This window comes from Planococcus citri, chromosome 5 (assembly GCF_950023065.1).
Source record: "Planococcus citri chromosome 5, ihPlaCitr1.1, whole genome shotgun sequence".
In the NCBI taxonomy this organism is placed as follows: domain Eukaryota; kingdom Metazoa; phylum Arthropoda; class Insecta; order Hemiptera; family Pseudococcidae; genus Planococcus; species Planococcus citri.
This window is the reverse complement of record NC_088681.1, coordinates 67,853,227-67,874,749: the sequence shown is the minus strand read 5'-3', so window position 1 is coordinate 67,874,749 and position 21,523 is coordinate 67,853,227. Positions and strand designations below refer to the sequence as shown.

The 21,523-nt window shown below is 33.4% G+C and overlaps 1 protein-coding gene across 1 annotated transcript in view; it reads left to right on the top strand.

The window, feature by feature from the left end:
- Window positions 1-21,523, top strand: part of LOC135846721 (uncharacterized) — a 127,434-nt gene that overhangs the window by 35,386 nt on the left and 70,525 nt on the right. The gene's annotated exons all lie outside the window — the stretch shown is intronic.

Here is a 21,523-nt window from a genome sequence, read left to right as displayed (position 1 = left end):
GTAAGTAGGGCCACTTTTTTTTTGAGGACAAGGGCTAGAAATGTTCCTTAGGACTTCCCCTTTAAGAAAAAAGTTGTCCCGGAGAATCGGCAGGGGGGTGCATGTGATCCTTGTGCGGGCCCCCCGACTAATTGCTTCACCAGTTCATATTTCGAAATACGACTGGTCTTACGCAACTAGTTTGGATAACTAGATTTACGCAAATATGAGAATAGGTACTAGCCTATCTCATCTCCAGAACACCGATATACCAATGTTATCTCATTGGGAGTCGCCAAATGACTGGTTTCTCTAGCGTTTCTCTTTCAACACAAAGCGAAGTTCTAAGGGCCAGTAGCACAATGCAGGTTTAAACCAGAGTTGTAGGTTAACTCTGGTTTAACTGAAATGCAGTGTAGCGCAATGGACGATTAAACTTTTTTTGCAGCTTAAACCAGGTTTTACTTAACTCCTCAATTTTCGGAGGTTAACCTAGGATTAACAAATCGGCGCGTGTTTATTGGTTGTTTCAAGTTGTGTGATTACTGATTATTTTGCAAATGGAAACTGATATAACTTCAAATAATACCAACTTTCGAGTATAATTACTTACATTGATGACAAAAAACAAGAATAATATTGTAGAATGTAAAATTTCGAATCACATCACCACCATACTGAAAAATTTGATGACTATTGTTCAAAATTGGACATTTTACCTCAAACAAATTAATTTCCTGCAGCAAAAAATTAAATCTAGTCAACTATATGTTCGAGAATATTTATTTTTTTTAATTTATTCAAAAATTAGAACTTTGTTTCCAATTGTAAGATATTTCTAATCATTAAAAATATGTAATCAAAAATCACTCCAAAACATTGATATCAGTGATATTACGGACATAGCCAACAATAATTGCGACAAAATTTGGTTGAATGACGCGTTAATCGAAGGTTTAGTTAGTCTAAACCTGAACCAATGTTGTGCAACGCTACAGAAGTTGAACCTGGTTCAAGATTTAAACTAAGTTCAGCTAAACCAAAATTTAAACCTGCATTGTGCTACTGGCTCTAAGAGAATTAACCTGCTAGAGGTCATATTATGGAACTATATTTAGTATGTTGACTATTGGCAGAACAAATTTCTATTGCTTACACGACTGAAAATACAGCACAATCTGTCTCTACATAATGAAACTCAGTACCTAAATTCTTTTTGAATTTTCAAGTTTTTGTGTCAGAATTTCTCTAGGTATATTCAAATGTTCATAACTCAGTGAGTGATAGGTATTCAATCATTTTTAGAAATTTAGAAGGGCTAAAGTTCCTTTTTTTACCATCCAGGGGAAATTAGAGAGCCAAAAATATCAAAATAGCTGGTGGTTCTTTTCTGACAAAAGTCACAAAATTTAAAGATCAGAATGTAAGCGACATGAAAATGTCGACTTTTTCAATTTTAGCCGTTTTTTTGAAGGGGTTGTGGAGGGGGGGGGGGTAGCTAAAGCTTTACTTTTTTATAGAAGACGGGAGTTATATGAAGCTATTAAATAGTACTTTTCTCAAGAAAATGGACCAAATTCAAGGATCAGAATAATTTTTTATGCTTTCTTATTCTTCAAGTGAACGCTCAAGTTTCACTTTCTCATCCTGTAAGGTAGTGAGGGGGGGGGGTGAGAATTATTTTTTTGTTTTTTCTTATTTTTCAAGTCAGCACTCAAGTTTCACTTTCTCATCCTCTTAGAGTGGTGGGGGGATGAGGGAGTTAAATTTGTCGAGCACTAAATCCAAAATGTAAAGTTGAATTATTACATTTTTTGGGGGTTTTGGATTTTGCTCATTTTTGCAGAACATGAGGGACTTCTCAATACGATTTTTTACAAATGTGTTCCCTGCCTGTGTCATTTTTGGTAAATTTTGCGTAATTTTACCAGATTTTTATCAATTTTATTTTTTGGTAATTTTCTGTGATTTTCTCGTTGATTTTACAATTTTACACAACATTTTCCTTATTCAGGCACACGCAAATATTGGATATTTTTTTATCTTAAGTATAGCTATTTTCAATAATTTTTCATTTTTCAGACTTTTTTTGCAAAAGTTTGTTCATGCTTAGGTATTTATTGCCTACTTTCAGCCACTTCCATCAATTTTTCACATTTTCATTAGTTTATGAAAAATTTTGTTGAATTTCACTGATTTTCGACTATTTTTTTTGACGATTTTCAAAATATTTTCAATAATTTTTCATTTATCAGACTTTTTTTTGCAAAATTTTGTTCATGCTTAAGTATTTATGGCCTACTTTTAGCCATTTCCATAAATTTTTCACATTTTCATTAGTTTATGAAAAATTTTGTTGAATTTCACTGATTCTCAACAATTTTTTTGAAGATTTTCAAGCTAAATTAAAAATTAATCAATAATTTGTATCACGCTTTAAAGCTATTTTGAAGGGTTTAAATATATTTTTCTTAAAATTCTATCGATTTTTTGTAATTTTATAGAAAACGATCGCAATAGGATGTTGGCCTCTCTATATTCGTACAGCCCATGTTTCAAGAAACGTGACAATATCTCGCTTTCATTAAAGTAATTTTTTGTCTCATGTTTTTCCAATTCTTTCGCACACTCGAGCTCTTTTTTATCCTTATATTAACTACTGAGTGGAGCTGGAAGAGAGTTTGAAACGCGTTACTCTCGGTAATTAAATGAATCGACAATGTCAAGTGCAAAATTCATACTACAATAGGGCAATGATGCGAGAATTTATTTTATGAATGTACCGCAGCAATACCTACGCAAAAAGCTTCCACGTCGAAAGGTTCGATCCATAATATTTACAAATGTCTGTAAGCGTGATAAAAATACCTACTACTATGTACTATACCCGCAACTAATCCATCTCTTCAACGATGATCCTCTCTCTCATTGATGCCAAATCCAACAAGTGTGTCATATTAAAATTGGCATCATGTGTTCGGTTGTCGACGACAGAAAAAAAAACTCCAAGATAAATATTGTCACGGAGGAAGAACTCGTACCTACCATTTTTCTTGCTTTTTTTTTCATTGCGGCGTGTGTTTTGTATAAATGTGGTATTTTCCTACCAAAAACCAAAACGACGACGATGATGATGAAGACAAAAAATACGAAAAAAAAAACGCAATTTCGAATGAATAAGATTTTATCAACGTTGTTTTGTCGTACGAATTACATCGCTTTTATTAATTTCTCTACTTCGGAAAGCGCGAATGCGAACGAATTTTTTGCCAGTCGGTAAATTTGAATTTCAAATTATTTCGGTTTCAAAACACGCTGTTTATCAAAGCTAACTTCATTTGTACGTAGCCAACTTTCCATCGTTTTATAAACTTGATAGTATATTTTTGTCAAATATTCTCGCAAAAATTTAACGAATTAATTACGTTCGTATAGTCCGAGCTTTTTTTATGGTCGACAAAAAAAAACAGTGATTAATAAACACTGAGACGTAATTTTTTTTTTACAAATTTTTTAATTTTGCTCGATTTTAAACCATTGCTTCTCCCGTGTATAGCTAGTTGAACTATAATAATGGGATTTTCATTGACTGGTTATTTTTTTTCCATCGTGTATAAAATGTAGACCTTCGAGTGATGACGTTTTCTTTATACATACTTTTCAATTTACAGAAGTCATTTAAATTATATTTGCCTCAGTAAATAGGTCTACAAATTTTGCGTAGGATATTATGTAGTAAAAAAAATCAGTATGCCTTCGGCAAATTTCCTATTCTGGTTGAAAACGCACCGTCGATTCAATTCATCCTTGCGAAGTAAACTTAGACAACATTTCAAACATTTATATCGCGTATAAATGTCGCATAAGTAAGTTTCTCCAAAACAGATTCCGTTTCAACAATCAAATAATAGGTACAATTAGTCGAAGAAAAGTTTTTCTTTGTAGATTGCTAACGTATCTCCTACGAGTACGAAACACGTTATTGTCTAAATACACATTATATATAGTCTACACATATATGAAATATACTTACACAATGTATTTCAAACCTTTAGTGATACTATAATGTATGGTACTTTAACTTCGAATTGAATTGTATTTTCAAACGACTCGATGTAGGAACAATCAAACTCTATTATTGTATAATTGGGTGTAATGATTACTCGCATTAAGATATCTGCAAACTTCTCAATAATTTTCCAATCTGTATTATTAGAATTGTGAAAGAGGAATTTTTCAGTTCAGCAGGTGTATTCTCTTATAGCACAAATCGTGACAACTCACGTCACGAAAATAACATTAGAACACGTTCTTGCCCTTCTCCTCCCCTCCCCCAAACTCCAAAAAATATTTTTTAGTCATCGTAATTTCTAAAGACTGCTCAAAATGGGATAAAATAGAAAACCTGAAACGAATTTTTTGTTGAAATCGCGCTAGACTTCATTGAAACGTATTAAAACGATCAAAACGATTAAAAGATTGCAAAAATAAATTAAAAATTTTTATTTTTGCAAAAAGCACTTTAAAAAATTTTATGAAAGTAATTGAAAAAGCAAAACCTTTCCGATAAATTCCCAAAATTTCAAAATAATTGGTAACTGGTTGGATAAATATTTAAAATGAATGAAATTGGAAAAACTTGGTTAAATTATCACAAAAACTGTAAAATCAACTTATAAATAAAATGGCTAAAAATTGACGGAACTGCAATAAAATTGAGCGAAACGTTGCAGAAATTGCCTAAAATATATTTAAATATCTTGACATTTTTAAAAAGATATCTGAAGTATTTAAAATATAATGCTATAGATTGATAGAAATCCATTGATTTTTATGATTTTTTTTGTGGAAGGGGTGTAGTTGAAGCAAGCTTCAAGCAAGTGACCCTGGCAAACATATAAGATACTCGTACCTACTAAGATCTCTCACAAAACGTTGCAATCCCTACCCCCACACACGCCTGTCTGAAAAAGCCCCCCTTCACACGTCCCTGGCAGATTAATACATTTCCACATTAATTTTTTATATTTTTTTAAAAATTAATTAAAAATATAAAAACATACAATCTTAAACTAGAATGGAACGGTCAGGAGCCAGCGGTGTCTTGCCTCCAGGCAGAAGGGGAAAGTTTGTTGGTACTGCTATGGAGGGCACCATTGCACAATATTACCTAAAAAAGAGTATCTGAAACACTTCGACATGTTTATTAGTTTCAAGCATGGTAGATATACCTACAACGTAAAATAGTAGAGGAGAAGGTACAATTATGGACCCCCCCCCCCAATGGCTTAGTGTACAACTACTAGCGCCACGGTCATGCTGATGAGTACTAAAAATTATACTAGTAGTGTAGTATTGATGATCCAAGTACTTATTTCGGATCCACATGCATACTTGGGTGTCTTTCATAAGTTTTTCATTCAGTGATTCATCAAATTCAAATAAAGTTTGGAAAAAAATTATTAGCGAAGTAAGTAGCTTATACAATGAGTACTTTCAAAATATACTTTCATATTTGCCTTTACTTCAACTGATTTTCATAATTTTTTTCATTTTTTGAAAACTGAGCCGATTTTTTGCATGGGTATAAAATATGGACCCCTAAATTTTTTTACCTAATTTTGATTCAATATTTTTAGAATGTCGAGAAAAGTGTTATTAACAAAGAAGACAAGTCCAAAGTGTCAAAAATGAGACCATGATTTTTTTCATTTTTCATCAACTTAGCCAATTTTTTGCATGGGTAATTGGGTATAAATATGGACCCCTAAATTTTTTTTCCATCACTAATTTTGATTCAATGGTTTTTAGAATACTGAGAAAAGAAGACAAGTCCAAAGCATCAAAAAACATCTTTAAATAAATTTTTTTACAATTTTCTGAAATTTTTATTCTTTTTTTGAGGGGGTCCATATTTGTACCACGTTATGTCACTTTTCTAAATTTCAAACTCTGTGAGTTTTCAACCAAAAAAAATTTTTTTACACAAAAAAATGGTAATTTTTTCTACCCCTTAACGCCAAAAAGCTAGAGGGGGTCCATATTTGTACCTTTTCCTCTAATATAGCTCAACAGTACCTATATATAGCACAATGTGGATTCACAGGCATGGACTAGGCAAGGCACTCTTATATTTGTCGTAGTCTGCTTTACATTAATAAGTAAATCAACGAGTTGTCAAAATTGAGATGGAATAGATGGACAGTGAGTTCCAGCACCCTGAAGGCCCCTGTTGCAGATCAGCCACTAATTTGGCACAAGGAAGGATACAAGTGTCTAAGAGTAAAGGAAACACTTTTGGATGTAAACACACGTATCAATGTGTGGTCCAAACAGCCAGAGCATAACCGCAGCAGAACCAGACACTGCCCAGATACTCGTAATAAACATGGTGTGGAAGGATGTAGGCCCCACTGTTACATCACAGTTGTAGTATATGTGACAGCGTACATCAAAATCGAGTCCCATCACGAAGCTAAACTCTTATCTGATCTCGCCCTCATCTTCCCAATCATAAAACCTACTGGAGTCTTAGCCAGACCAACAAAGGAAAATTATATATGTAGAATCAACGAGGTATAAAGAAGGAAAACTAGGGAAGGAGTGTCACTCTACATAAAATGAATAAAATAAAAAAGCATGGGAGTGACCTCTCGACTTGGAGAAGAGAAGAATACCTATTCCATACGCACCTCGGGAGTAATAAGGTCACATCTCAAAAAAAATTGATTTTGATGTTTTTGCATTTTTGGGGTTTGTATGACCCCCCCCCCTCAACCAAAAATTACACTTTGAGTTGGGTACATCATCTAGATCTTGTAAAAAACGCAAATGGCCTAACTCAAAATCTCAACAACATTGCAAGTTGTTTGGAGTTATCAGGGTACATCTCAAAAAACTCCACCCTTTTTGAGCAAATTTCGTACATACAAAGTGTTAACAAATAGTTTTGATTGTTTTGAATGTTTGTCAGTTATAAATAGTCACAAGGAATGCATTTTTTATTCGTTTGTACCAAAAGGAAATTTTTTTTTAAATTGATCACTTTTCAGAAAAATGAATTTGCACATATCATGAAATTTTAGTTTTTTGAGAAATACTCAAAAACTAAGCACTCTAGAAAAAAACTAACGACATTACGTCGATTGGAAATTTAATTCTCTACAACTTTGACATCATGAAATTTTTTTGGACGCTTCCTTTCGCCTCCACATCAACTTTAATGAAAGGTTATAACTCAAAATGTTTTCCAAACATTGAAATATTTCCTCTTTAAGATTTCATTTTTCAAAGTGTTCTTATGCTAAATGAAGGTAGGATACCAGATCTTTAAAATGAGGAGCTATTCATTCCTCACAATTAATTATAAGTTGATAAAAATAATGAATCAAGTTTTAAAAAAAAAGAAAATCACTCTCCTGTAAAATTTCACTTTTTTGAGATGTGACCTTATTACTCCCAAGGTGCGATATTAAGTCCTAATTGGGATACTAGCCACTGTCTGAGTCAGTTAGTTTTGCTAGTCTATGTAAATGTTGGGTACCAAGTCCGAAATTGTACAATTCGGGGTTGGTACAGCCAATTTTGTACCATCTCCGAACTGTCCGGACCAAGCATGAATATTACTTTTTTATCGGACTTGGTTTGTACCATGCCCGGAGGGTCCGGACAAAGTGTTCGACTTGGTACAATTGTGTTGTGCAAAGTCCGAAATATAGTTTTATAATGAATGAATTCGAATTTTACATCCTTTTATACCACAAATATTGAACCAAATAAAAGGAAATTTAAAGATGACTCTAAAATACACCACCAGCAAAATTTTCAGGTGCTGAAATTCATTTGTTGATTTTTGGGGAATTTTTAAAGATTCAAATATTGCTATGCTCACTTATCAAGAAAAAAAATAAAAAGATCAAATTGAGGTATGTGCTTACTAACTAAAATGCTGTTTTGGTTTTTACTCTCTATTTTTAACTTCCAGAGTCGTTTGGTGGTGGTTTTGAACAGGGCCGTATTTACGCACAGGCAACTTGGCAGCAAATTTTGAAGCATAATTAAAATTTAGCATAAACCCGGATTAGCCATCGATCTTTATGACCTTTTCAATTGATTTTTTCAAAACCATTTTGTATCTCTTAAAATCCAAAATTTTTTAATTTTTTAAAAAATTACTAGAGAAATCAGCTACCTACTAACGCAGAAAAATGATACAAACCAAATTTCAGCCTTTCACGACAATTTGGTAAAATTTTGACTTTGAAAAATCCATGAAGAAAAGAATTTGGAATCCAAGTTTTAGTGCATAGTTTTCAAATGAGTAAGGTACGAGAATTTCACGACTCGAGAAGTTGAAAATAGAGAGTAAAAACCAAATTTCAGCATTTTAGTTAGTAAGTACCTCAATTTGATCTTTTTATTTATTTTTTTCTTGAGAAGTGAGCATAGCAATATTTGAATCTTTAAAAATTCCCCAAAAATCAACAAATGAATTTCAGCACCTGAAAATTTTGCTGGTGGTGTATTTTAGAGTCATCTTTAAATTTCCTTTTATTTGGTTCAATATTTGTGGTATAAAGGGGTGTAAAATTCGAATTCATTCATTATAAAACTATATTTCGGACTTTGCACAACACAATTGTACCAAGTCGAACACTTTGTCCGGACCCTCCGGGCATGGTACAAACCAAGTCCGATGAAAAAGTAATATTCACGCTTGGTACGGACAGTTCGGAGATGGTACAAAATTGGCTGTACCAACCCCGAATTGAACAATTTCGGACTTGGTACCTAACATAAACAAGCCTCATATTCCGAGTTGAACCTATTGAGCCACCTAACCAATTCCTTAGCAAAATCATTGAACCTTTCATCAATTAAAGTAATCTTATTTGTTCGGTCTTTTGATTTTTATGATTTTTTTTGTGCTTTAATGATATTGCGACGTAGGTACTTTCAAGACTTTTTCATGAAATTAGTGCCAAATTTACTGAAATTTTTCAGTTTTTGATCATTACAGTCGATTTTCACTCATTTAAAAAAAAATTAAAATCCTTTATTTATTGGTGATTTTTATTCCCTTTAGGATTAATTTCGTATTAACATAATTTCAGTAATATTTTATGACATTTTTGGCAAATTTTACTAAAATTTTATTACTTTTGGGCAAGTATCATTTGATCATTATTCTTCATTTCAGTTTTTTTTGTCTTTTTGGTCAACTTTTTGGAAATTGTTGGTATTTCAATCGCCAAAGATTCAAAGTTTTTAGAAAATTACTTCAAATTTTGACTTTCTTGTGCCTGTTGTTTTTCCCATAAGTGTTTTTGCAGAAAACGAAAATTGTATTTTTTGAATTTAGGGGGAACAAACCCAAGAGTGACCAATGCAAAATTTTGAACAAAACCAACTTTTCATAACGAATTTATGTAGGTACTTTTTCCTTACGAATTCATTATTTTATGTAGTCGCTGCCTTTCTGCCACGCTACAATATCCTAAAACGTTCTTTAAGGTTTTACTCGATAAATAAATTTTTCCTTTATTCGAGCGTCTTCGTTAACAAAATCCTCAAAAGTCGACTGAAGTGGTAAAGATAACGAAATTAATTTTAGCCAATTTAATATTTTTTGCGTCGCCAAATCTTCTTGCTCTCTTTTCGCCGATGAATTTTTCCATCTCTGGTGTTTTTTTTCTTTCCTTTTTTTTTAGGTTAGGTAAGCTCTTTTCTTTTACGAATAACGCGTTTTCTCACTCGATCGAATAAATTGATGTGTAGAAGAATCCCGGTGCTTAACTCGAGGAGGGTTTTTTATTTTCGTGTGAATTTGCGAACAGGTCTGATTTTCGCGTGTTTTTGACCTTATTTGTTATCTTCAAGTTTTGAAATGAACTTTCATTATTTCTCGAACGAAATAACAACTAATGCGAAATGTATGCGGTGAAGTTGAAAGATTTGAGGTGCTACGTAGTAGTTTAAGCCCGTGTTGCACTCAAAGATGATGGTTCTTCTCCTCCCAAAATTCAACTCAGCCTATGATTTTGAAATTTGGCACGAAAGAAGAGTTGTTATTATATATTTTTTCATCTCAATAACGACCTTCTGAATCCACGTTGAAAAATTCAAATCCTCGAGTGGGCCCAAGCCTAAATTCTGACAAAAATTTGAAAAAAAAACAATTTCAGTATGAACCTTTTGGAGTATTGATATCAGACATTTTCGAAATTCAGATCTACACCCCCCCTGCACACTTTACCCCCATGGAGACCGAAGAACAAATACTCTGTATTTGAAATTGCGCACTATCGTGAAAGTTGAACAAAATCCCCCCCCCCCCCCACCCGGTCGTAAACATTGTGCCAATTGACGTAAGATCTGCTAAAAACAACCCGAATTTGATGAATTTTCAGTGAAATTGAGCAAAACTTGACAGGAAATTGCTCAAAACATCGTAAAAATTTCAGAAAATGTTTTTTTTTTGTGATGAGTGTTTTTTTGGCTCCACAATTTTAGAATTTGAATAATAGTGATAGGTAATTGAAAATTTTAATTTTTGGAAAATTCGTGTTTGGAGAAAGTGAAAATATAGTATGATTATATTTTTGGTTTAAACATTTGGTGTCTTGGGGCCGGTCCGCCTCTGACAAAAGAGAATGTACTAAGATTTCAGCGACCAAATTTTCAGAAGTAAAGAATTCAACACCGTCAATTGTGCATTACTAGAATACACAATATAGCCCGTCTGACACTCATTTGTACCGCACAACACAATTTGTAAAAAATAAATTCAAGGTCGATAGGCTGAAGCCTTATTAAATTTTCTCCCTTTTATACGAATACTACTGTATTATTACGATCCGTACGTAACTTAGATACTGTAGTAAAATACGTAAAAAAAATTGATCTTTTCCAAGGCAATTTTTCAGCTGATAATTGCCATAAAATTCTTACGGTTGCGTTCGTATCATCGCAAAGTACCACATGATTACACGTTTTGTGTATGAGTATCTCTCCATCTGCAAATGTTGGTAGTTGAAAATGCTCGCTATCATATCGTATGGAAAGCTATTAAGAGCGGATTACATCGGGATTGTTTTTAGAGTAATGCACACGACGGCGGCGGCAACACGACGTTTGTTTTTTGCACGAACAACTTTCGAGTCACGTGACATGACAGGATTTTGAGCCAGCACAACTTTTACAAATACAGCTTCATTACGAACAGCTAAGGTGATCTTTTAACTTTACGTGAAACTTTCAAATCTACTCATATTATTCCATCGTGATATTATCAGCGGTATCGTCGTCAGTATTTGTACTATATAAGGCAAAGCGAAAGGTAGCAGGGTTGAAAAAAGAACACACTTATTATACGCGAAGAGTCAATATACTACCTATATAGGAGAACTTTTCTAGCCACGTTTCTACTTTTTTTTTTCAATTCCAAATGTACGTCGTCGAATTAAAACTACATTTATGTTTTCTGATGCGTAGTTAAATTTTTTTTCAATTCGTTTCACGGGTGATTACTTCGCCATCTTGTCAAAAAGAATTACAATATGAAACTTTTTCATTTTATTGTCGTTGTTGACTGCGTGGATTTTGAGAAAAATTTCAATATTTTCCTTCATCGCGTATTATTTTCTATTGTATATCGAATATGAAGTATTTGGCCATTTCTATAATAATGGAATTTCCATCGCAGCTGAGACATGGCCTTGCTTCTTTGAATGTTGAACTCGATGTTTGGAATGTTCTCTAATAAAAAGTTCACGTTTAGTGATATAGTGATTATATCTAGCAAGAGAACCTTTTGAACGAAACCTAGCTAGCTGGGTTCCAAAGAGCATGTCCTAACACAACTCCCCCTTTCCTACTGTTTAACAAGTTCATTTTTGGTTTTTTGGCAAATTTTTGAAAATTTAAGTTTAAAAAAATTATTTTAAAAACAATGCAAGAACTTTTTCTTGAAACAGTTTGTGAATTTGTGAAAATTAAATTTAGGGGTGTAATATTGAGGAAAAAAATCAAAATTTTACCAAACTGGTCAAGAAATCTTAAATTTGGGGTATAGATACATACCCTGAATTCGACTCACCAAATTGATTGGTAATGGTTTCGATCTTTTTTTTTTTTTTTACATTGCCAGGATTTTTACGCCCAGTTTCGAGGGGTTAGTCTAGATTTGGTTTGAGAGATTGATTTCTTTGATGAATTCAAGAATGTTTCCCATCTGTTTGATATTGTCAGGAATTGTAGGGTTGAGGTATGAAATGTTTAAGGATTGGCGTTTTGTTTTCAGGGAAGGTCAATAGAATAGAAGGTGTTGAGTGGAGATTATTTCAGAATTACAGATTTGACAGGTGGGTTTAGGAGCTTTGATGCATAAAATGGTTATGGGTTAATTTGGCATGACCAATTCGGAGGCGGGTGATTATAATTTCTTCTGATCTATTTAGGCGACTAAGGTGTTTCCAAGGGAGGATTGATTTTTTGTGGGTAAATTGCAGTTTGTGATTTGTTTTTGAGTTCCATAGGTTTTGCCAATTGAAGTTTTGGATGATTTTCAGGATATTAATAACGTCATCATGGGTCACAGAGAAAATTTTAGAGGGGATAACAGCTGTTTTAACTGATTCATCTACTACCTAGTTTCCTTCAATGCCTACATTACTTGGGACAAACATAAACTTAATAATTTTGTCAGTAGTCTGAAGTTCATAAATGATTTGATGGATCTTATGAACAAGTTGATGTTCAGAAAATTTGTTTTGGATTGATAAAAGAGCAGAGAGCGAGTCTGATTGAATCAGGAATTTTTTGTTAGGGAGATCTTTTGTAGGAAATGGAGTATGGCAGAAAGTTCTAAATTGAAAATAGAAGAATATTTGTGATCTGTGAAGTTGATAATTTTACTATCAATAGAAAAAGCATAGCCTGCACGTTCAAAACTCATTTTTAGAACCATCTGTGAAGCATTACATGAATTCATGATATTCTACTATGATCTCAGCATATTTTTCTTTGATGAAATCAGATGGATACTCATTTTTTTTGTACTGGGATAAAGATAGATTGAATTCTGGTCAAATTAATTCCCACAGAGGAAATTAATTATATTCGGAAGTGAGGTTTTAGTACATTACGTGACAGGAGCGGAAAGTATGCGATTAACGAGTGCGAAGTTTAAGGAGCGAGGCAAAGCCGAGCGACTTTAATCGCACAATTTAATCGTGTTACTGTCCAATCCTGTCGCGTATACTATTTTAATTTCATATGAGAGGAAAATAAATGCTGAAATTTTAAAAAATGGCTACTTTCAAGATGCGTTAAAGACGTATTTTCCAACCACAAAACTGTCTAGGAAACTACTCATTTTCCAATCATATGAAATTAAAATAAGTTTACATAGGCGTAAGGCAGCATTTTGTATTACTTTAAGGATTGATAGGTTTTTATCTGATGCACTAATACATATAAACTGGGCAGCCATATTTTATTTTGCTTCTAATTAGAGATCTACAAAGGGGAAACGTGTCTAAGATGGCATACTTTGCACATTTTGCAATCTAGAGGGCGCTATAATGAATTATCCCAAAAAGTGAATAAACTACATATCTGAAACTTTGAACATTTGGCTACAAATTCCCTCCCCCTGGTTTTTAAACTTATTTCTAGTACCTGTAATTTGCATTTTTTTTTAAAAGTTCCAAATATGCAATCTTGGACAGGGGTATGGATAAGATGGCATATGTATAAAAATTTTTCAAAAAAGAAAAAAAAACTCGATTAAAAGGGGGTTTAATCACAAAAGCTGAAATAAAAGGTAAGTGCAGCTAATTGCGCCATGTTAAGGTTTGAGGTCATTTAGGGGGGTTAAAATGCATCTTTGGCAAAAATGTGAATGAACCATCTCAAAGTACATCTTATTGGCTACCTTTCACAAAAAAAAATTTCCTACCCCTCCCCCAATACCGCCCATCTCCTCCTGAAAATTATTCACAAAAGTGGTGTAATTATCAACACATGCAGGTAATGACGCCACCACCCCAAAAAACTATTTAAAATCAATGAAAACATTGGTAAAAATCATTTAGCATTTTGGCATTTTATTGGCTACCTTTCCCTAAAAAAAATAATTTCCAATACCCCTCCCCCTATCCCACCCCTCCATTTCTGAAAATTATTCACCAAAGTGGTGTATTCATCAACATATGCAGGTAATTTCGCCATTCTCTCCCCACCCCTCAAAAAATTATTTAACATTATTGATAAAAACATCGCTAAAAATTATTTCTTAGCATTTTGGTCAAATATGTGAAAGTCCTAAAAGAGTTTTGTTAAAGTGGTGTAATTTTTAACATTGGTTTTTTTGTGTATATTTCAACATTTTGATACTTACTTTGAGAAATGACAAAAAACTTGTTTATAGCACTAAGATCGGCGTTAAATTTACTACAGGAAACATATCTTCAAAAATTGTTTTCGCCCTTATTACAATTTACAGCACGTTTCCAAACTGTGATCAATTTAACATGACTTTTTTTTGGCATCAAATTTATGAAAAAGCAAGCCACAGCTCAGAAAATTGTCAGGTCCGGTGATATTTTTGCCTTTTTTGGTTTTCCTACCTTGGCTTTAACAGTACAACCACCTAAAAATCATCATATGGGGCCATCTACCTGTTTACCATGAGAACTGTGGTAGTGGTGTAATTGCCAACGTGGCGTAATTAGCTGCACTTACCTTACCTATGAAAATATTTCAAAAATTAAGAAAAACTCGATTAAAAGTGGTTTTTATTATGAAATTCAAGTACAAAAGATGAAATACCTATGAAAATATTTCGAAAATTGATTGAAACATAATTTTAACATTTCTATGAAAATACCATGTTGTTGGTACCATGCCATCTTGGACAAAAAATGCTATGCCATCTTGGCCAAACATGTTGATAATTTCAGAGTGATATTAGAAGCATATAAGGCGATGTTATTATTATGACTAGGTATTTAGCTCATTACTTTCCTTTTTTCTTACAACCCCCAAAATATTGTTTGTAATTTTTTTTTTTTTGATTTTCGGCTATTAACAATTTGTCAAATACCTGGATTCAATGTTTACAGTGTTGACAACATTCTAAGCGAAACAGTTTTTTTTTACAGTTTGTAGTTTTCGAGTAATCGTCACTATGGCATCTTGAACGGTGTGCCATCTTAGACACGCTTCCCCTAACTGAAGTAAAAGGGATCTTGAAGGGTTATATTTTAGATTTTTAATCACTTTCAATAGATGTAGGGTTTTCATTAAGCTCTGTTTAATGAATAAAAGTGAGGTGTCCATTTGAGCTTATAGTTAAAAATCAATCCAAGGAATTTTGTACTTGATTTGAATTCAAGGTTTTTACCTTTGAGAGTGAGGTAAGGAGATTCGATTTTGTTCTTTCTAGAAAAAAGAATGCAATGGGTTTATAGACTGTGAGAATGAGAGACCATTTGAATCAGCCCATTGGTTTCGATCTGTTTTGAGCAGTTTATGAGCCTCCAAAAAATTTTTGATACATATTTTCACCGAATGAACCTGGGAAGCCAAAATTTACTGTTTACCTCAATTTAAACATACGAAAAGGACTAAAGATGGTTTCATCCAGTCATTTTTGAATCTCCAATGACTTTCTGAAAATTTCAGGCTTCCAAAAAACACAACAAAATCCATCCATATTGACTTCAACATGTTTTTTTTTTTTGGGAAACTCGAATTTCTAGAAAATCACTGGAGACTCCAAGACAACTTGAAAGCATCTTCAGTTGACTCAGCACGTTGAAATTAAAATACAGAGTGAATTTCGACTTTTCAATTTTATTTGGTGGAATTTTATGTACCTAAATTTCAGGTTTCAAAAAAAAGTTCAAATTTCCATTTCATCTTAGATCATCTTTCAATCATTTTTTCTCCTAAATCAATACCTAGGTCAATCAGAGTAGTTGATTTTTTCTATTTTACAATTTTCATCGCCTATTCGAACCCATCCGCAGGTACCAAAAAAATGCTACATTTGGCAACATCGCTTCAGAAACCGATGCAAACCGATTTTTAAAAAATATCGTCGTCATTACATTACGCAAAAAAAAAGGCATCAAATTTATTTCTATTTTGAAAAAAAAATAGACCATTTAGAACCCCATTACACGTACATCTGGTGCCAGTACTACAATACGAACAAGGCGACATTTGGGCTCGAAAACAGTGAAGAAGGAAGGGCCTGAACACACGCATGCATAAAAGGGTATACAAATAATGCACGAGGGATGAAAACGCGAGTGAGAAAAGCAGAGGCAAATTTATCATTAATTTCGAATCGATTCCGTAGTAAATTTAAAATCGCTGCGAAACGAAGGTATCGAGTCTTGGAAACGTTTTAAAAAAATTATTGCGTCGATAAAATTTACGAACGAAAGAGTAGAAAACATCTGTTAAAGAAGTAAGACTACATTGACATATAAATTACTCGAAAGCTGTAAACGATCCGAGCTATAGGAAAAGCTGTATTTCATTCGAATTTACCTTGAAAACGTTGCCTGTTTACGTTCGCGTATACTTTCTCGTGCATTAAAAAAAAAAAAAAAAATTGAAGGCGAAAAAGGGATAGAAAATGAACGTGTAGCCAGACGATAAATTTATACAAAAGTATAACCAGTTTTAAAAGTTTTTCCCTTCAGATGATGGATTAAGCGAATTAAATTTTAATAGTTTATTTATTTAATTAAGGAAAATTTTCACAGACCAGTGTTGCGTGAAAAGTTTTTATTCGACCTAAAGGGGAACTTTTTTTTGCTCTTTTTTTCTGATTCCACAGTAAATTGAGCTATAGCGTTGTATTCGCACATGTGCATGTAGGTACGAGTAGGTGGTAGATACACGTTTATGATGAAAAATCTGCTGCTTGTAATGTTTCCGCTTGATTGAGCCTTTTGCGCAAGAAAAACAAAAGGTGTCGAGTCAATTACGTATAATTTAGTGTTGAAAAATAAACATCAAAAAGGCCGTAGGTATATTTAATTACATTCCAGGTGAGAGAATAAACTCGCATCATATACACAACACACACACTCACACATTCGATACGAACGAATTTTCGCCTTCGAATATTTTAAACCTTTTTTTTTTTTTCATCCAACGCCTTTTAGTTTTTTCTCATTTCTGTTTCTCTCACACATCTTCCTCTTCTCCATAATGCTCTTTTCGAGGTGGTTTTTGGTATCGCGAACGTTTTACGAATTTCAATCTTTACACGCTTCGCTGGCCCACGAAATGTTATTTTTTGCGTTTCGATTTGAAATAATCCTCTATACTATAATATGTGTTAAGCGGATATTAATCGAATTATTCGTATTTTTGCCCAACTCGTACGAACGCGAGAATTGGGATTTGTGGTCGGCTTTAAACGCCAACAAAAAATTCAATTTCACATCCGTCGTATTATTTTGAATTACGACCACTGAGGTGTTTAGCTTGCGCATTGTGCAGGTACATGTGGCCCATTCATCGAGCCGAACTTATGGTAAATCCTTCTTTTTTCTTTTGCCTTTTTATACCAGCAATTTTCGTATTTTAAAATAAGCCTTGGCCCAAGATCTGCCACAAAATTTAGCTTCTGCGGTTGTCAAATTTCTCAAATTTACTATTTCAAAGTCTCTCTCTCTCTCAAGCATGGTATTTAAAATACGTATAATTTGGAATTTATTTATATTTTAAGCTCGTGAATAGAGCGTAGGCAGATGGTTAGAATACTAAAAAGTAGCACGTAGCATTGAAAATGCTGACGACGACGAAAAAAAAATTTTTTTCGAAGGTTAAAGTGATGTGTTGCGAAAAATTGGAAAATTATATACTCAAGTAGATACTTATTGTGTTTTATGCTTCTTCGAATTATTTTTTTGAAAAAAGCTTCAAAATAAACAACTCGTTGAATAAATAGGTATCGATCCTGGAAAATTTGTAGTTTTTCCTCATAGGCACCGAAATCATGTTTTCGAAATGTTTATCGAAGGCCTTACAACTGCTAAAAATAGCTCGAAACTACCTTCTATTGAATCCGGGGAGAGCGGAGAGACAAGTTAGAAATAGTGTACCTGCCTGCATAGTTACTTTCGTTTTTCACTCTCCGAAGGGAGTTTTTGCATTAAAAGAAATAGTTTTAGTAGAAAATATTTTCAAATTTAGAATGAATTTGTTCTTCATTCTCTTCCGAGGGGGTGAGGGAGTGTCTATTTTTTTCACAATTTTGTGCGAATTTTACGATATTTTACATAAACTTTATCGAGCAATTTTCAACTTTTTTCCGATATTTTTACATAAATAAGTTTTTGAAGAATTTTTGCAAAAAATTTACTCAATTTTTGCTGATTTTTGATAATTTTGTAATTACACTGATGATTTTCAGATTCAAATCAAAAATACAAATTTTTGAAAACTTTTGCTCTCGCTTTGCTTGGGCCCTTGTGTTTTTTTTTCAAATTGAACTTTTAAAAAATTTATTCAAATCTCAAGAAATATTCAAGTCAAGAAATGCACTTTTCACATTGAAAAAAATATTTTTTACACCTCCAAAAAAGCTTTTGCCCTCGCTTTACTCGAGCCTGTTTGTTTCTTATTTTCAAAATTGAAATGTTTGAAAACTCATCTTTGGAATTCTAAAATTTTGGAGCAAACAAAAATAAATTTCATCAATTGTACAATTCGCATTCAAGTAGACTTATCTGACAAGGGAACCGCCTTAAGATGTCCCTCCCAAAATCGGTTCAAATGTGGATAAACTCATTAAACAGGTCGAGTGTAATATACAACTCGATTTTTAGCTGCCCAACTTCATCTTCACGCCTTTTGGAGCGAATTCAAAATTCTGGAAAAATGGAAAATCGCGCTGGAGGCTCTAGAATGGCTGGAAAGGGCAAAATTCGCCCTGGTGGGGGGGGTTAGTTCTGGACAAAATACAGCGATTCGCACAAATTTCAAAAATGTCCTCGAAAACGGAGAACTTTTGATTTTTTTGATATTTTTATTATGAAAAAAGCTGGTCAAAAACCCACTCTTGAGGTGTCCTCTCCAGAATCGGCTCAAATGTGAATAAATTCGTTAAACAGGTCGAGTATAACACACAACTCGATTTTTAGCTGCCCAACTTCATATTCACGCCTTCTGGAGCAAATTCAAAATTCTGGAGAAATTAAAAAATTGCGCTGAAGGCTCCAGAATGACTGGAAATGATGAAATTTGGATTTTGGGAACTAATTTTTAGGACTCATTTTGATCATTTTTACTGATCAAGCGGGTATGAATTTAAAAAAAAAAAATGATAAAAATAAATAAATCACCAAAAACATTCAATTTTTAATTTTCAAACGTTCGCCGCAAAAATTGAAAATTGAAGTTGTGTAGCTCAAAATTTGGTTTTAAAGGCTTTAGACTGTGCTCTTTCCAAAAATCGTGGTCCCGATCAAATCGGAGGGTGACACCTCAAGAGGTTCTCTCGTAAGAAAAAACAGGAGAAGATTCTGACGGGGGGGGGATGGGAAACTTTGAAGACAGGGCTGTCGAGAGACAACATGTGGGCTCAGGATAAATATAATTTGGCCCAAGTATACCCAAAGTATATGGAGGTTTTTTAAGAGGAGGTTCGAGAGGGGGTTCAACTGAAAATTTGACGACTGACTTATAAAAATCTTAATTTATTGTTTGTCAAATTAGAGAAATTTTCATTTTTCCCCCCAAAAAGTGCCTAATAAAACTAGTTTTTTTCAGAAAGTTATGAAAAAGTCTCTTTTGAAAAAAATTCACCTTGAAGCATCACTTTTGCCCAAAATTACTGAAACGTTTTTTTAGGCACCTGAAAAATTTTTCCTTTACTTTAATTAACTGCCAGAGTCACTTTTTTGCTGAAAATTGTTACAAAAAGTTTCACTGTTTCACTAAAAATAACTGAAAAGTCTGGCCTTGAGTTAAAATTTTTATCATATCGTGTTCATCCAAAGATAGCAAATAGTCCCACGATTTGCCAAAATTGTCTAAACGTCTCATTTTTTTGCGAAAAATTTTCGCTTTTTTTAGTCCGGCATATGACAATAGCAGTCAAATTGGAGTTGTAAAGCTGACATTTACTCTACACTCCAATTTTAACCCCCTCTGAAGACGACTTCAGGTGCGTTCAAGTCATTTTAGAGCCTCCAGCGACTTTTTTGAAAATTACTGGAGCCTCCCGTAGATTTTAAAAACTTTAAATTCCCGCAACATCAATTTATCACATGGTGGTTTCAAATGGTTTTGAAGCTTCCAGCTACTTTTAAGTGATTTTCATTTTCCAAAAAAACGCTATACAACCTTTCAAAAAGTCGCTGCATGGAGGCTCTAAAACGACTTGAAATCCATCGGCAGTCAGCAGTCACCTTCGTAGCGTATTGAAATCAGTTCGCAAAATAAATTTCGACTCTCCATCTCAGTTTGATGAAATTTTGGGGAAATTTAAAGTTTCAGAAATCTAATGGGGGCTCCAGTAATTTTCAAAAAAGTCGCTGGAGGCTCTAAAATGACTTGAACGCACCTGAAGTCGTCTTCAGAGGGGGTTAAAATTGGAGTGTAGAGTAAATTTCAGGTTTCCATCTCCATTTGATGAAATTTTGTGAAAATTTAAAGTTTAAAACATCTGCTAAAGGCTTCAGGATTTTCAAAAAGGCCCTGGAGGCTCCAAAACGACTTGAAATTCACCTGCAGTACTTTGTAGCGTATTGAAATTAGTTTTTAGAATAAATTTCAGCTTTACAACTCCAATTTGATGGAATTTTGTGGGAATTTCGAGTTTCAAAAATCTGCTGGAGGCTCCAGAACTGCTCAAAACGGGTTGAAACTGTTTCCAATCGATTTGGCGTGTCGAAAATAGGGTATATCCCAAATTTCAGCTTTCTTGGTCAATTTGGTAATATTTTGATTTTTTCCCTCATTTTTGACCTAAATGGGATTTTCAAAAATTCACCAAAAATCGAAAAACGCACTTTAGTACTTGAAATTTTGACAGGTGATAAATTTTTGCATGATCTTTCGATCTATCTTTGTTAAATTTGAAAAATTTCGTGCAAGTCTTATGATGAAACGCAAAATCTGCGATTTCGGCTGACCTGTCAATCAAATGGCCGCCATTTTGTAAGTAAGGCCAACTTTTTTTCAGGCAAGTTTGCTTTAAAATTTTCCTTAGGATGTCCCCTTTAAGAAAAAAGTTGTCCCGGAGGATCGGCGGGGGGGTTCGGTGCAATTACTCCTATTGTCATATGCCGGACTATTTGTATACCTAAAGTTCCGAAATGTCCGACTTATTTCCAAAAAAGTTGCCTAAAAGTCTAGATTTTTGCCCAAAATTTTCGCTCTTTTGTATAAAGTTCTAAAATGTCCAACTCATTTCTCAAAAATTGCCTAAAAGTCTCGATTCATTTTACCAAAAAATTTGATAAAAATTGTAAAAATGTTCTTATAACTTTTTTGCTAATAATTATCAAAA